The following is a 15,471-nucleotide window of genomic DNA, read 5'->3' as shown; positions in this document are numbered from 1 at the left end:
ATATTATGAAGTGAGGTCTCTTGGAAAAATTAACTCTAAAGGACCGAAAACACCATTAATTTAGAAGATGGTTGAATCTAGAATTAGAACTTAGATTTAATTAGAGTTCATTGTCACTGTACACACATCTCAATGAGATACAAGCCAGCACAAAAAAAAAACAACTAAAAAACAGTGCAAATAATGTAAGAAATACATATATATTTATGGTTTCATGCACACAAACTTGCATAGCCACCATATAATTAGTGGATGTGAGAGTTCAGGGTATGATTTGATTTCAGGAAGAAGCTATTTTTGTGAAGATAGAGTAAATAAACATATAACAGAAAAACACATGACATGCTTGATTTGTAAGCAACATGGGAGAGCAGAGACGGGCTAATTAACAATATAATATTTCTATGTAGTTTGAAGATTAATATTTGAGCTTGTTTGTAAGCCTGAACTATATTTGATTATTTCAAACTCAAAATCTAAATGACTCATTAACCAAATCTGAGTAATTCTACTCTAAACACATAATCTAAAACATACTCTGTAATGCGCTGTATAAGATTCCTTAAACTTTTATTTTTTTTATTATTACATAATCACAAAAAAAGTTTTTTTGTTTTGTTAAAATTGCTAAAATCTCATTCCTCCTTGTTATAAAAATGTGGTTGAGACAAGATGTTATATATTGCCTAGTCTTAAGAGCTCAATGTGTAATTATTATGTTAATAACATGGATGCTTTAACAAATGTAAACAAAATGTCTAAATAGGTTGAATCTGCATAAATAATATGTTACACAATCAAAAGGAAGAAGAACAAAGTCTTCCAACTTTGGGGCAACTAATGTCAGTGTTTTATTTTGCTTATCAGATAGATTTTATTAAATGAAAGCATGCTTCCTCTCCCATTACTATAGACCTTATTTTTTCACAGGTCTAATTCAAATATTAGTACAGTGCAAATCAGAATAGGTTTATAGAAGTTATAGCTGTTCTAATATGTAAATAGTTTTGCAGTTCTGCCTGGTTATCATTCAAAAATTTGCATAACTGGATAACATCTGAAAGTTTAAATTACACACATAATCCCCAATCTGTTTTTTGCACACAGGTTTGCTGTCAGAATGGTTTGTTGATGTGAAAAGTTGACAAGCACATATGCCTGTACACCCTTACACCAGACGACAATCCACTATGCTTAATTAGTCCAACCCAATCATACCTAATAAAACCCACACATGCGTGGAAAGAACACAAACTCCACACTAATAGGTAATGGGGCCAATCACTGGTCCCACCACTCTGTTGCGCCTGTCAATTTGAGATTTTTAAAATGTTTGGGCTCAATTGTTAATCAAACTTCTGTTTTGATTTATCAATGGGAATTGGATCAAGATTATGGATTAAATCTCAACCAAACTGTAGTTGGTACCCACAATTCAACATCTTGGGCCCTCTTGTAACTCCTAGAAGCAAATTTGTTAAGCATAAAAGAAAGGAGAGTGGCTTTCACCTTCAAGAATGACAGGCGTGACAAAGGAGCGATCAATACAAGACAAATGGTGTAGGGGCAGGGCCTCCAGATCACCGTCCTTTTGACAAATGACTCTAGCTTTGTGAAACAGACAGTGAAGAAAAAAGCCCAACTCTTCTGTCTCGCTTGCACAATCCAATTTTTTAAGATAGGTGACATTATTCAGAAAACCTAACAAAGAATGTGTAAATGTACAGAAGGCATATAGTTGCATAACCATGACTTAAGACAAATTAATTTTTGACAGCAGATAAAGAAGAAAAATAATATTTCATATGAACATTCCCAGCTGCATCATAAACGCCCTAATAGAATTAGTTTTTTTAAATGATTGGACATGTTTTGCGCAAGTAGATTTAAAAGTAAATGTAATAATATTTTTAAGTGTGAAAGAACCCTTTTCCCACTTCCATCTTAACTTGTTAAGTACTGTTGTCGCCACATTCAATGGCTGTCCTCCCAGACACCATTCAAATCTGATCAGACAGGCAGGCAGAACAACACTTCAAGTGATAGTCAGAACAAACTGCATTACTTGATAACTAAACAGCGTGTTGACAAACAGCATATTTGCAGGTGCTGGAGATGCTGCCATATGCGTAATCTCATCATCAGCTGGTCCCTGGTCTTGTCCGTGATAAAATTAGTTTAGGGACATTGACTGTAATGTGTTGATAGGCTTATTTGTCACAGTAATGACTTTGGAAGCCAGAAATTTGCAAAACGGTTTTGCTGCCTTCAGTCTCTCTTGTTGACGCTTATGCGTTTTCCAGTTTCTCTTGAGTATATTGGGTATCTCAGATTTCTGAGAGCTCTTGTTATTATCATGCCTTTAAAAAAAAAAAAAATATGGGATCAGGTTGAAATGTGATCCCTGTAACCGGTCATCACTTTTTTAAATGTTGCAAAACATGTCTATTGAACAAGAATATTTGAATATTTGCTGATTTGACCAACACAAGAGTAATTTATTAAAATATGGTTAATTGCATGTTGCAGACACAACATGTGTCTGTAACAGACACTAGCACTAATGGTCAATAGCTTTATCCATCCATCGGTTCATTAGCGGGATCAGGAGTTGCTGGTGCCTATCTCCAGTGAGAGGCGGGGTACACCCTGGACAGGTCGCCAGTCTGTTGCTGGGCAACTCAGAAACAAACAGTACCTGGAGAGAACCCAATGCATGCACACTGTGTGCAGAAAGACCCCAGGCTGGAAATTGAACCCAGGACCTTTTTGTTGCAGGGCAACAGTGCTACCAACTGTGCCACTGTGCTGTAGTGTTGATATCTCCAAAAACATATACTTCACTCTAGTTTTGTACTGTTAAGTTTGCTGTCAGGGAAGCAACATAACCAGATATTCTTTGTTGGATGAGTTTAGATGCATCAGTCCTTTTTATGAAATCCTGTTTTATAAAAATGATTTTGTCAAGCTAGATCTTAGATGCAAAAGTTAAATGACAGGTTTTGAACTGTTGTAAATATTCTTTGGTTTTGGTAAATTTTCCATAAAGACTCCTACTGTTAAACTGTATGATTGGTAGAGTATCTTCCATTGTTATGCTACAATCCTCATTCTTGTGAAGGTGGTGCATACTTTGCTTTCCAGCATCTTACACCAGGTATTATGTACTGTTCAGAACATCTCCAATGTTACTCATTTACGCCTTAATTCTGAAGTTAGTTACTTTTTGTGAACATCTACTGGGTGCTGTTTTACATGCAGTTGTCAGTTCTGGAGCATTACAGTTAAGTATTTATGTTGTGTAGACTTGATTAATTTGTACATCAAATGGAACACAGTAGCCAACCCAGATGAGGCTCCTTGCTTTTATATGAGTGTTTTGTGAAAAAGAATCAGCCAGCTAGAAAATTAAATCCTTTTTCCTTATTAACCACATGGGTGCACTGCCAGTTATCAAAGCTCTGAGTTAGGTAAAAAGTTTTAAGTTGCATTGCAGAGCATACCATCTATACTTCTCATATCTTAGTCAGAATTCTTTTTGTTTCCTTTACTCTTGAGACATTAGCCAATTCTTGTCATGTACCAAAATGTCTTACGAGTATTTCTTCATTAAGAAAATACTCATTCTTTGTTCCTTGTGCAAAATGCCAAACAGATGCAAAATTAGTCCTTACACTTTTTGATCATTACAAATGCAAATAAAGGTCACATTAAGCTGATAAAGGCAACTTATTGTGCCAACAGATAAAGTGCATTAACTTCTTAAAATTTCCTTCTAAATTCTGCTCCTTAAATCAGAGCAGTTTTTGGTTCAACGGATGCATCATATCGACATGGGTGGTATGCGATCGTCTCGCTCAACATCTGTCTGACTTGACGGATTAAATAGAATTATTGTACGCCAGAATCAATTTAGGCAGGATGAGCAAAAACATATTAAATTAGAAAAGTTCAAGAGCTTCTAAACTTTCCATGCTTTCTCCAAAGTCGAGTTTCAGCATTAATGTGTTGTTCTACAGGAAGTAAAAGCGACATTTTTTTTTTCTTGCATCAAAAGTACTGTTCTGAACAGATAGTTTGTGAATCCAAAGTACCAGTAGAAAAATGAGAACTCACAGCTTGTCTGTTTTGCTTTGGAAGTGTCTGAAAATGTGTGGGTGCCTGTGAATTTGTTCCTGACACTCTTCACATACCACACTGAATGCAAAAATCAAATAAACTTTTGGAGAACATTTGTTGTGCACATGATTAAAATTGTGAGCCTGCTCATCCCACAAAAAATTCAAAGATCAACAAATCATCTGCTTATCTAACTCAGTGGGGAAATCACAAGGAGAAAAGCAGCCAAATTAAATTTTTGGATTTCACAACAGATTTCACAAGTATAGTAACTGCATATAACATGAAAAATCATCATTATTTGCAACTGTATATTTTTTTATTGTACACCTGTTTCATATTAGCTAGGCAAGCTGAAGAATTAGACTTAACACCACAATCAGGTGGTACCAATCGGACAGTCTTTTTGCTTCTGTTGAAATTCTTCTCATTGCTCGTAAACAAAGAAACTGAGTCATGCAGTGCTTTAAATGTTGCTGTATAATCTTTTTGGCGTCTTGGAGTAATTTGGTTAGTCAGCCACTTTAGGGAGTGCTTGGCACGTGTTCATGTTTTGTCCTTTTGGGGATAATGGTTTCAACTCCAGATAAAATCTTTGGAGTCCTGAAGGTTGAGGAACAACTTTGTTTCTCCTCTATTTATGAATTTGATTGGCTCAGGGCATTTGTTGTTGTTCGAAGTCTTTTAGTTGTCCTGCAGGTTCTGCTTAAGTATTTTGACTGTTTTTGGTGACTGATTTTAAGAGGGAGTGTCGAAGCATCCAATAGCAACTTTCAAGTTGCTTTAGGATGGTTGTGATTCTTCTCTTGCCAGTAATAAAACTGTTGCTTCACTTTATGTTGGCCTCTGATACACTTGTGGTTGAATGCTTCTCTGGCAACATTTAGTACGGTAGGTCCTTCTGTCCAGTTCCTTGGCGACTGGATGGTCACAACTGCCTAAATCAGCTCCCCTTACTTTATTGATTATTGCTGAGATAAAACAGGCTTGATCTATCTGTTCACAACAATTCTCAAAGTAACAATTGAAAGCATTTCAAAAAGCAGAGTAATCAATGCAAATAGGAGCTAGGAAGCCTGAGTGCAAAATGAAATAAAAGAAAATGTGCTGCAAAGTGAAACAATCAATAAATGTCTGTAAATCTGCTGTTGCTGGCAATGTCCTCAACCCAATTAGATAATCAAATTAAATGAAAAGCAATCCAGACATATACACAGTTAAGTTTAAGCCATGGGAGGATGACTCCCACTTCATAAAGATCCCAGGTTAAATCATTTACTTGTCCAACATCTTTTTTATTTGTAAAACATCGTGCCACGATATTGGTTCAGAACCTTCCTTGACAGAAATACTGACAAAACAATCATCACATCCCAGTGCCCCCAAACTAATTAAAATGTTTGCCATCTTTTGCTCTCCCTCCAATGACTCCAGTGACAGCATCTAATACCAATCAACCTTTGATAAGCAATTATGAATGAAGTCAAGGGGAAAATGTGATTATACATGCTCCACTTTGCTGACTTCTTAAGTCAAGACAACAAACTATGAGAGGCATACCACATTTGCATTAACATTCCTTTGCTCCAGAGTGATGCATTGAGATTCTTAAGATTTATTTGATTAAGAATACATATTAAGTTAGGCCAAAAACTGTTGCAGTAGAATGCAAACAGCTTTTACAAGCAGATCTTAATCCAAGTCAGAACAACAGAATTTAGGTCATATTGAAAGCAGGACATGTGAAAGTTTCTGTTTGATTAAAATAAACCCTTTTATTAAGATTTATATTCTTATTTTGGTATTTAAAAAAATGAGGAAAGCATTCAAACTCATTAAAATTTACAAATTCCATACATCCATTTTCTTACACCCTTCTCCCGAGTGGGGTCGGGAGATGCTGGTGCCCATCCCAGTCTGTTGCAGAGAAACAGAGATAGACAGGACACAAAACCATGCACATGAACACTCTCAAATTTTAAATGTAAATTCAATTAAATATTAATATATCATAATTAAAAATGTACAGATAGTCTATATAAACCTCAGAAGGAGACCAGAGCAGCTTTCTTCACAAAAGTTAAAGAAAAATGGATTAGCGTCAGATTTGGTGGTTGTAGTTTCAGACTCATGCATTTATTTTGGCTCTGTTGACCCAAAATACCCTCCTTTGGATTGAGGTGTAAAATTCACTTTAAGCTTCTGGTGCTCTCTAACAGACAATACACATAACTTTCACTCTGAAAGGCAAATTTTTGGCATTTTTATAGCAACCAGATACAATTTGAAATAAACTTTTTTTTAAAAGATTGGCCACTTTGGGTAAAAGCCTTGATATTGATTGGATTGACTATTGACTCGCTTGCCAATTTTCTGTAGTCCTACATATAAAACAGTGATTGCCTCACGGCAGTCATCAACCAGTCACTCACTATCCCATCTCATCAGTAGTCTTTCGAGCCAATTGATTTCCTCTTGACCTCTCAGCGTGCCTCAAAGCAGAGTGCAATATGTTAAGGGCCTGTTTGGATCAATTTAATGGGCACTGATAGCACATTCTCAAACTGCTGACTATACAGGTAATCTTACTGTGATCCAGTAGATCCCAATGATTCTTATTGTATCCACCTATAACACACATGCCAACATGACAGCTAGATTGCACTGATGGTTCAGCGCTGTTGCAAAACGGTGTGATATATTGTTTATCATATTGGTGGTACTGTGCCGACCTTTGGACTGGCTGTCTATTTGTTTCCAGTGAGCTTTCCACCCAATGACTGCTGGGATAGGCCACGACTACTTGCAAATAGCCATAGCTTATCTACGTCTAATTGAAACTTGTGTGATGTTCTGAAATGCCTAAATGCAAAACAAAGTGAAAATAAAAGGAATCTTGAAGAGGTAAAATACATTTCCCCTAACTTTTTGTGCAAGAAAGCATGGTCAAAATGATACTATTTAATTTTATTTTCTCATAACAGCTTGTAATTAATTGCTTTGGAACAAAGCTAGTAATAAAAAGTTAGATTGAGTGGGTTTAAATGGTTTTTCAATGTCTTATTTTGCAAGGAAATGCAAAACACAATACATGAGAGTGGAAAGAATTTGAGGTAATGCAAAAGCATTGCGTGGGAATGCAATATCTTTGCAAGGTAAGGAAAAAGAAAAAAAAAATCTCCTTATGTCTCCTAATTGTAGCAATCAATAATATTTTTTTTAGATTTTAATTTTAAAGAAGTAGGTTTGCAAAAATAAACATTTAATCATGAATGCTCATGAATGTATGCACTTAGTCATTTTGATAATAGGCTAAAATAGCTAATATAAACTCTTAAAGCCTGTTTGGGCTTTATTATAAGCTTTATATAAGACTTTTAATTTTTTGCAGCTCCAGACAGATTTGGTTTTTGTTTGTTTGGTCCAACATGGCTCTTTCAACATATTGGGTTGCCGACTCCTGGTCTAGACAGTCAAGAGATACCATTGAAGAAATGCATTTAAAATGAATCTATGGCTTTCATGTTTTTTCTTCTTTTTTTTACCTGAACCTTGTTGGAAACAGTAACCTTTCTGTATATAAAATTGAATGCACTTTGTTTTTTTAATTGATGCTTTTAATGTGCTTAAGAAAATAGGAGCACATTTAGCAATTTCCAAGCACTAAAATCTTGTTCACACTAGTGACATCTGACTCATGCTGAGACTTACTGACTATATCTCTCCTCTACATGGAAAGAATAAGGTGCACTCCCTGCCTCCACTGACCATTGCCAATCAAAGCAATTACAAGTAAGGCAAGATTGCATGAGCAGAAACTGAACAGAAGTGTGTTTTGATTGAATATGCCCGCACCAATTAGGTTGCACCTCTTAGGCATCCAAGTTCATTATTTCGCCTTCCCATCAGTGTCTGTTCTTTTTATCAAGGGATGCAAGTCGAGTGTAGCAATCGAGCTCTTGAATTTCATTAGAGGGACAACTTCCTGCACATTTAATTTTCAAGCCTATTGTGTACTTTCCAAAATGCAAATGGAGTAGTCAGGAGAAGGGTAGCTTAGTTTACCAAGCTTATTTTTTCTTTCTTAGCTTGTGCCAAGCGGTGAATGCAGTCCATGCAAACTCAGTCGGTCCTGTAGAGTAATGTGGGAGGCAGGTTTTTGATGAAAATTCTCTTTTGATCCCAGTGGGAAATTACTGGGTTCCAGCATCATGCATTTAAATAAAGAAAAGATGCAGACACATAAGTGAGATGAAGTTATTAAAAAAGAGGTAACAAAGTATTTTCACTTCTTTTAAGATACAAAAAAATATCTAATATCCAACTTTAATGGTGCTTTGATCATATTTTCCAAAGATATTCTCTTAGTGTTATTTCTGTATTTTAAGCAATTCGGTTAGGGGATGTTGTTCTTAAATGAGTCTGCAGCAATTCTCTTCAGACATTACAACTCATGTTGACCAGCTTTTCTGTTGATGTGAGTATGATATAGCTGTATTCACAAGTACTGCCCTTTTTCTGTAAAGTGACATTGTTGCCAAAATACCACTATTGAAATAGAAATAAATTTCTCACGATAGTTCATATGAAGCTGTCTCAAAGTTTCGGGTATTTTTGCACAATGTGCACATTTATTAGAGCCTACTGATATTTAAGCTGAGACCACCTTAGGACCAGACCAAACCTTGAAATTAAAGTGTAAATCACAACTATATATTGATCTAACTACGACAAATGTTTAAATGTAGACCATAGAAATAATATATATTGCCAAGTGGGTCAACATTAACCTGTAGCCCCTGACCATATGTTTTTCAAAGCTTCGTAGCTGCTGCACAAAAGTAGAGAGAGCTGAGGATAAAATGTCTCATTATAAGGATAAAAATCTTAACATGCTAATGGTTAATTACTTTGACCTAGAACAGAATGTTTTCCTGTTTATAACTATAAATATATTTTTTAAAACCCTGATTTAACAAAATGGTCCTGACTTCATAAGAGACAGACATGGTCTTCAAATCAAAACATCCAGCAAATAGAAGTACATATTTAGGATTTCTCTGGCTGGTACAAATCATTCCCAACTGAGATGATAAATGATCAGAATGGTTGTTAGAAAACAAACTAATGGCTTTACCACAGAATATCATCAATTCAGTACAAGAGCTCAGGTACATGATGTAGCAGATTAACTCATTTGAAAGAAAATCACTAAAAATAATTGAATGTATGGTCATTCTGCTAACCTGATATAACTAGGTTTTACTGCAACATTTCTATCATGTCTGGAAACCATAACTGAGTTGCACAATAACAGTATGGGACTCATTTCAAGCCATACCATGAATTCAAACTATGATGAATTGTAAGCTTCTGTATTAGTTTTCTTTTGGAAAGCTGGGATGATTAGCAATAGGACAGTTTTCGGCTGGTTTTGTAGTTAAGCCCTCTCTCCCCATAGTTCACTGTGCTGTGACTCTCTTGACTAAAGTCATGTAAGTGTAGGGAAAAATCTAATATACTTCATTCGTGGAAAGGTTTGTACAAAATGACAATTTTTTTTAAATCAAATTAATGGAGTGAGTGAACCACCTTGAGCTCTTAGTGATTCCAATAAACAAAGCAGTGAAGTGAGAAGAGAACAATTGGCTTACAAAAACAGCTAAATAAAAGCAGAGAACTATTTAAAGAGCAATGTTTCAAAAAAATTCAATTGTAGGAAGATGCTGGGAATCAAAGTTGCACTAATTTACAAAAACAGTGACGATACATTGCTATGTCACTGTTTGTGGTCATTGTTTCTTGAATCCAGGCACCATTTAATGGACACATGTGTCCTTCTGACAAATTATGTTGAATATCAGAATATTACTGAAAACACAATATCAGTCTCAATTTAAAAGGTTAAACCAAGAAAAACAAAATGAATCCTAAAAAAAGAGTTTAGTTAATGGCTAGTGTGACCTGGGCTCATTGCAAAGCTGATTTCTTCTGTTTGATACCAATTTATGTAAGGTCTATGTTGTTGATTTGTTTATGTGCAAAAGTTTTAAGTGGTTTCAACAAAACAACAAATATCAATTGGTGGTTACATGTGCCGACTGGCTGAAGAATAAATCCATCCATCCATCCATCCATCCATCCATCCATCCATCCATCCATCCATCCATCCATCCATCCATCCATCCATCCATCCATCCATCCATCCATCCATCCATCCATCCATCCATCCATCCATCCATCCATCCATCCATCCATCCATCCATCCATCCATCTATCCATCCATCCAAAGATATCCTAAAATGTAAAGTGCAATCAGAGCTAAGTCTCTTTTCCACCCTGCTGTCTGTGATTGCTCTTTCTAAAATCAGAATTTTCTCCTTACACCATTAGGAAAGAAATACTTTTAAAGTACCAAGGTGCCAGATCTGCATGCACCAACAAAAATATAAAGAGACAGATTTTCTAAAGAAAAAAGTGAATGCTCAAAAAGCTTTAATCACAACAACACAGGGTGTAATCTCCTGATCACAGACTTTATGCGGAATAAAGAAAATAACACTTACACAATGATATATGGAATGAACATATCACGGAAAAGACAAAAGGGAAGAAAACAGATTTAGGACCTCACTAGATGATTTTTATCATATGAACATCTTAATCAGTGTAAGTGTAGATAATGTGAATATAATATGAGCTGCCTTAAACACCAGTGTGACAAGCCTGATTCTATATATTATTTCTTCTTTTGTGTGGGTGGCTCACAGTGCTTTCATGGTGTCTTCATTACTTGTTTTAAAACTAACCTCACCAGGAGCTCCATCACTACAAGCTGTCTTTAACAGTTTGCAGATTTGCACAAAGTTTGGACTTCTTAACATTGGTTATCACTGTAACTATGAAAATGCTAGACTGATGATAATCACTATTTGCTACAATGATGTGTTTATTTAGGAGATTTTAGGATTACCCAGCTTCCAAAAAATTATGTGTTGGATCACTTATTTTAGTTTTTTTCTAAAAAGACAAACTGTATATTGTTTTTAAGTTCTCAAATATGGCCAATAAACTTGACGTTATGGTACTTAATATGGTAATGTTATAACAATAACTTCAACAGAGAAAAAGCTACTTCGGGTAAAATCAAAAGTAGTCTGTGGTTCTGCAAAGAGTGAACATCATACATCAAACTTCTGATGTCTGTAGCAACTGCTAATTTATTCTGTTATCATTTCTCAATTCTCCTTGAGTCACAGTCACCAGACCGAGCTAAGCTGCTGGAGTCCCAAAGAGGTGCAAAGCTATTCATGACACTTTCTAACTGACTATTAGAAATCTGAAAGTGTGTTTTCTTCAAGCCAGATGAAGGTTGTATAAACACCCTGAACCTCAAAACTTTGATTGCGTCCAAGTCTTCTTGTGCCGTCACTTAGATCTGTCTATTTGTATCTCATTTCAAAGTGAGACATTTCTAAGAACTAAGATCAAACCCCACATCTCCCGCTACGCAAAGGGTCACTCTGAAATGAGCAGTCCTGGAAACATGCATCACCGTCATCTCAACAAATTCAGCATGATTCTGTTTAACTACAACTTAACAAAGCCAGACACAGACAGAATAACATCAGGGCTGCGGCTTCATTTAATTGACAGGATCCTCATTAACTTTTTCAATAACTCTTCTGGGACAATTGTTTGTTTGCATTTTCATACATTAAAGATGGGAAGCAGATTATAGCCTCAAGCTTGCTAATAATAGCTCTGATTTTCATTTAGTCTCTCAGCTTGCCAGCATAACAAAGACATTTCTCACAGACTTAATGTGGCGAAAAATTAAGCATGTGATCCTCTTGAACTTTAAATTTGCCCTGAACAACAGCAGTTCTTTGATTGGTTTGGGAGAAGAAAGCAGTGAAGTGAACACTCATGGTCTGCTGTCACTGAATTGTGAGGTCAGATGATTGTAAATCATGGCTTTATAAGATTAACTAAATTAGCAAGCTATAAACTCAATGAAATGTGGATTTTCCTGAATGGAGAACTCATTGATCATCTGTTTATACAAAAAAAAAAAATATAAAATGAATAAATAACTAAAAACTGAAGCAGCCATTTGACATCCAACTGCTACACTTTCAAGCTTTATTTCAACTAAAATCTTTCCATTTTATTGATGTTCACTGGTGCATAATGAAAACCATGCTCTCCACACGGAGCAGGAAGTTCAGTGGACTGAATATGCAGCTTGTAACGTCAGCACACAAGCCCAGGCACATCAAATATGAATCAAAAAAGAAAACATCTACATGTGTTTTTTCTGAAGCAAAAAAGTCTACTTTGATAGATTTGAGTCCTTCTGAATAACTAATGAGATGCGTGGGCTTCTGCTTCCGCAGCTTCAGCCATTATTGTATCCTAATATATAAAAACAGTCTCTTTGAGGCAGGAGGAAGCTTCACACATCCCAACATGACTATGTCCTGAATATTTTAGTAGGATTTGCAGTGTTGCCATGTAGCAGTTAATGATGAGCGAAGCTTTTCTTAACCGTTTCCATGGTCTACAATGTTTTCTCTTCAGTTGTAGGACATTCTTGTGGAAGCACATTATTATGGTCCAGTACGTTTAAAGTAATCTGTTTTATTATGGTCAGATGTGAAGTTTCTTCAAAATGCTGACATTTACCAATAAAGACCTTAATAAGCTTCAAAATCTATTAAAAATAGATTTATGAATCTGACCAGGCATTGACAGGTGTGTTACCAATTCTATGGCAACTCCGCAATGTTAGTAACCTCAGTTGTCACTGGGAAAAAGTTCTTGAACATTTCTCCTTTAATAATTGTTGGAATAATAATTGATCTATCAGACAACTCCAGATAAAGTTGGTAGATTCTAATGAACTTTCACTCACTTTGTAGCTATTTTATATTATCTGATTATTCTTTAAATTTAATGTAAACTCCTGCCATGAAAACAGAAATGAAAAAAATAAAAACAGTCTCAAACATTTTGGTAAGACGTTAGCATTAAAGTTTAATGATGTAGACATCAGATCCTTTGTGGCCTATTCTTGCCGTGACAAGAACAATTAATTACTCATATTTGAATGGCGTAGTAACACTAAAACACACCAAAAACAGAAAATGCTTTCAAGCTTAAGTTGAGACCAAACATGTACTAATAGCATCACCTTAAAGAGACTGAATAAAACAGAAGGGACTCCTTTGCTGCTCAGTGAAAATCTATAAAGAACCAGGTAGTTGTAGACTGTTTCTTTTTCACTTTGGATGCAAGTAAAAAAAACCTTTTCTTTTATTAAATCCTGTGATTTAAACCACACACTGAAGGTCCATCAGCGCTCTATCAAATAAACATAATAGGTGTTGTGAACACTTATCTAAATTATGAAAATAATAGTTTCCATCCTTAAACTGTAAGGAAAAGGGGAAGGCATGCACACAAGGAACATGCTGAAATCAAATCTAAACTCTATAAATGAATCCCTCTCTCTACTGTCTCTAAACGTGTTTCTTATTAATCGTCCATAGGTTTATATGTGCTCAGAATTAAAGCATTTGGTTGAATATGGAATATTTAATTTTATTCAGTCATTTTCCCCAACACTCAAAGACAAACTGAAAACAATACAATAAAAGAAAGCAATTTATACACAACAAAGGAAGCTGAACAATCCAATAGAAATAATACCAAATAATAAGAAAATCATTATTATTGAATAGAATAAGTCTTAAGTTTGAATTTAAAGTGAGTGAATTTTAAAGAATTAAAGGGGGAGTGTGTTCCAAAAACGGGGAGCAGAGTGGCTGGAGGCCGTGACCCCCATGGTGCTGAAATAGGCAGGAAAGGATTGAAGACGACGGCCTAAGGGAGCTGGAGTGTGTGGTGCTATGAAGGAGTTCTGAGAGATAAGGAGGAGGCAGGTTGTGGATAGACTTGAAAGCGAGAAGCAGGATTTGAATTGATCAACATAGCTCAGAGATGGGACAGTAGAAACAGGACACCCAGAGGGATCCATTGGGACAGTCATAGACACTCTTTTTATTTATTTTGTTGTGGTGGCTCAGCTGTTGAAAGCTGAGAGAGAAAAGGTAATCCTGAGACTTTGAAGTCCTCCTTTTTTCAGATTAATCAATTAATTAAGGGTGAAGATTAAGTTTTTCTTGGACTCCTTAGAAATTCATAGATATTTTTATGTACATTAGATTTGGATCAGTTTATTTAGTAGCCACAAACATCCCCTTACTTGTAAAGTGATTGCATTATGAACTCTATTCCAGGGGATAAATAAACTACGGAAATATTCAGACTGCCTGGTTCGTCCTAAAACTTGTATATATTTGCTCAATAGAAATCAATTCTCCAAGCTGAATTTTGATTTATCAGACTAAACAACTGAGATATCAGTATAATCATGCACAGAATAGATAAAGTTAAAACAAAATATATATATATATATATATATATATTATATATATATATATATATATATATATATATATATATATATATATATATATATATAGAGCAAATAAATAAAGGTATTGGCCTAGAAATGGCTTTCATTATCTGCCAGCTTTCCCAGCCTTGGGCCTTTTTTTCCAACTAGAAGTTATGGCTCTATAGTTTGTGCTCAGACACTTATTTTTGTATGCGACTGTTTTGTCCTGCGGCCGGAGAATTCACATTTTGTCTGAATTTCGAGACTCTCATTTGTCTCCATGATGTATTTCTATCTAAATCCCCAGGGACTTTAATAATGTTTGGACCCTTCTTGGTCAATGTTGGAAGCAATTCTCTTTCATTTTACACTCTAGAGTCTTCCCTCGGAGTTGTCACACTTTGTCTAGAGCTAATATGACAAGGTGCTTTTGTGCCAGGAAGGGTTTGACCACTTGCCTACTCAGGTTAAGGAGCAGCACAGGCTGTTGAAGGACACACACACACACACGCACACACACACACACACCCACACACACAATGTATTTCATTTTGTGTCCGGAAGATTAAGATCATTGAAGATGATGTTGGCTCAAAACCATTTTGCGGCGGACTTAGCATATAAATGGAAAAAAAGATTAAATCGCCAAGAACTAAGGAGTTCATTGTAGCTGCTGATGCTATAGCATGACCAAGAGGAAAAAGTGGCTTCTGTAAGTACAGGTGTGTGAAACATATAGTAAAATCCAGTTAGAACAGAGGGAAAGCAGATAAAAAAGCAATACACAACATGAAATGTTGCTAGTGTTAATGCTTGTGAAGCACAATCTGTTTAATGTCTACTTAACCCTCCACAATCCTGTAGATATAAGATATTACCAAGCAGGG

This window comes from Poeciliopsis prolifica, unplaced genomic scaffold, assembly GCF_027474105.1.
Source record: "Poeciliopsis prolifica strain line A6 unplaced genomic scaffold, Auburn_PproV2 SCAFFOLD004, whole genome shotgun sequence".
NCBI classification, from domain to species: Eukaryota; Metazoa; Chordata; class Actinopteri; order Cyprinodontiformes; family Poeciliidae; genus Poeciliopsis; species Poeciliopsis prolifica.
This window is presented reverse-complemented; position numbering follows the sequence as displayed.